The 2,895-nt window shown below is 38.8% G+C and overlaps 1 pseudogene; it reads right to left on the bottom strand.

The window, feature by feature from the left end:
• Positions 1–1,664: 1,664 nt before the first annotated feature.
• LOC100945742 lies at positions 1,665–2,687 on the bottom strand (annotated as a pseudogene).
• Positions 2,688–2,895: the final 208 nt, after the last annotated feature.

Below are 2,895 nucleotides of genomic sequence, written 5' to 3'. Positions count from 1 at the left end.
TTTAATTGTAATTTCTCTGATTAGTTTGTCTTTAACTTACTCTTAAATGTTCTATCTGTTCTAATCTAAAGGTATAAACATTATTTTCTTAACTTTCCAATTTATTTGATTAAGAAACTGGATCTTTTGTCCTATAGAATGTTGATGATGTTAAATATCTTTTGACATATGGAAGCAGTGGCATAGTTATTGCCTTGGCTCCATGAATACTCAAATTATATTAATAATCTTTCTAATATTGAAACACTTGGTATACATGAAATAAGGTACATGAAGTCATAAGCTCCATGTTCATGTATTTTTTATGTGTTTTTACTTGGGTTTGCTAATATTTTACTAAAGAAAATTCTTATTATTTTATGTGATCTGTACTTTCATTTTTTGAGTGCTATTTTAGCCCTGTTTTAAAATCAGTTTTATACTTTCTTTTTCATTTTATATATTTCCTATACCCTTGAAATAGTTTGGATAATATTAGTATTATCTTACATCTAACAGTCTTCTAGAATTGTCTTCTGAAAAGATCTGGGACTGGTGCTTTCTTTTTATTGCCTGATATCCTTTCAACAATAATTGTAAAAGACTAAAAACATATGTTTTTTGCGAACGCTTGTTTTTAAACAAATGATTTGCCTTTCATTACAAATACTGTGCACAATGGTTCCTTCTTTTGAAAAACCAATCAATATGAGAACAAATTTTAGACATGTGATTTGTCCAAGGTATTTGAAATAAAGAGAAATAAATTCCTGATTTGTTTTCAATATATCAGAAATTTATTTCCTAACCTAATAACGATTAAGTTTGAAGACATGACTCAATTGTAGAACAGACTGAGTGAGAAAAATAGAGACTATCTTAGTGCTGCTTTAAACAGCTTTTGATAATTTTCTGATGTCACCTTTCTTTTCTGGAACTTCACCAAATAGCTGAATTTAAAATATTTCTAATGAACTGATTGGGGGGGGTGGAGAAAATATGTATCTAACACAGTATAAACTTTACCATAAACAATTATTCATCTCAAAAGATGCTAACTTTAAAGTGGTAACCCCCCCAAAGTAAGGAAACACCTGAATAACAGAAAAGAAACTCAAATTTATTTAATCAAAAATGAGAATAAAAATAAGCAAACACACACACACACACACATACACACAAACACACAACAGCAGTATATAATGACTCCCAAAGGGGAAAAGCAGTGGTCCAAGACCACTCAAGATGGCTTGGTAGTTGAAGAGAAAATAATGCACACACACACACACACACACATGTTTGCAAACAAACACACACACAAAAGCACACACACGATCACAGGCACACATACAGGCAAACAACAAACTCAGTATTTTTCAGCAGCATAATCAATCTATAACAAGCACAAAACTCAGAATTATTTTATAATGCTTCCTTTTTTTAATAACAAGGATGCCCACCTTGGGTGTACAAATATATATTTTCAGTGGTTTACTGTTGACTTATGTTTAAAGATATCAGTGTTACTACAGGAAACTGCTTCCTGTATTTTACAGCCTTTTATTTACTTTTATGTATCTACCTTCCACCAACCAAAAGACTTTCAGGTTGGCAGGTAGAGGGGTACCTGATTTTCTGCTAAATTAAAGTTCTAAACACTGGCCAGAAAATGTCTTATTGCCATTTCAACACTCATCAATAGTTACAGTGATGCTTAAGTCACCATTTTCTGCAAAAATCTGTGCAGTGTTGGTGTCAATGACAAGGCAGCAGTCACTGTTCACCATGGCTGTCTCAATTCCCTCCAGAATAGACTGAGGAATTGCTTCCCAAGTCAGTTGCCGTGGATCACCATTGAGCTCAAGTTGGCAAGTAAAATTTTCTGCTTGCTGGTTGTTCCTAGCAGCTCCTGTTTCTGCAAGACCACTATGAAGTGCAAGCCAAAACAGGACGGCATTATCACCCAGTCAAAAGTACCATGAACATTATTAATGTTCGTAGCAAGGAAAATTGCAGTCTCTCCCTCTAGTGCTGTAATGTAGTCATGCTGATCCATCAGATGGGACATCACAGCATCCAAAGAGCCTTCCCATTGACAGAGAACACCAGGGCATGGACAGGAATAAGGCCTAAAGTCACAGAGCTTTTCGTGGTCTGCTTTTTCCACAGGCGGCAGAGTTATTCCATATCCAGAAGAGGAATATTTTCATGGAAATGTAAGTAAATTGTCTACTTTCTCCATAGCCAAGTTGCGAATGGATCCCAGTGGGCCCGGGGAAGTTGGACAAGAAGTCAGCTTTTGGTAACAGCTGATACAAACAAGATGACCATGCTGACACTGAAGGATGGGTGGTAAGACATACTCAAAGCAGACCAGACACTCGAAAAGACTCCTCAAGTCACTGCTGGATGGAATGGAATCGTATCAGGCAGGGCTGGCTCCCTCTGGGTTGGTGGACCCTGTGAGGGACCAGCGGGCTGTGCCCTGTCACTCCGATGGCCTATTTCTGTGGGCCGAGAGGGCTCCTAGAACCTGGTCCTGGCTCAAACGCTCTCAGCCTTCAACTCCCGCCAACGTGGACAGTGCCACCGCCTTGGCGCCCAGACCATACAGACACTCTGGGTCACCACTACTGCTGGAGAGTGTTCTCAATGGCCGGGCTTCTCTCTAACCGGCTCACCTTTGCGGGCACGGCCGTTTGATGCATACTCGAGCCTGCAGCGTGCTCCCTCTAAGTATCAAGGCCCTGAAGAGGAGCAGCCAGCGTGCCGGGCTACTGGCTGCTGTTTTATATAAGAATTATTACGTGATCGTCTCATTAGACTTTTCGCCTCTCCTGGGGCCAATGTGAGTGAATTGTGTTTCCCTAGAAAATTATCCATTTCATCTGTGTTCAAATGTGTTTGAACAGGATT

This window comes from Otolemur garnettii, unplaced genomic scaffold, assembly GCF_000181295.1.
Source record: "Otolemur garnettii isolate 467f Iridium unplaced genomic scaffold, OtoGar3 scaffold00227, whole genome shotgun sequence".
Taxonomy (NCBI): Eukaryota; Metazoa; Chordata; class Mammalia; order Primates; family Galagidae; genus Otolemur; species Otolemur garnettii.
The sequence above is the reverse complement of the archived record's forward strand: the minus strand, read 5'-3'. Positions and strand labels throughout refer to the sequence as shown.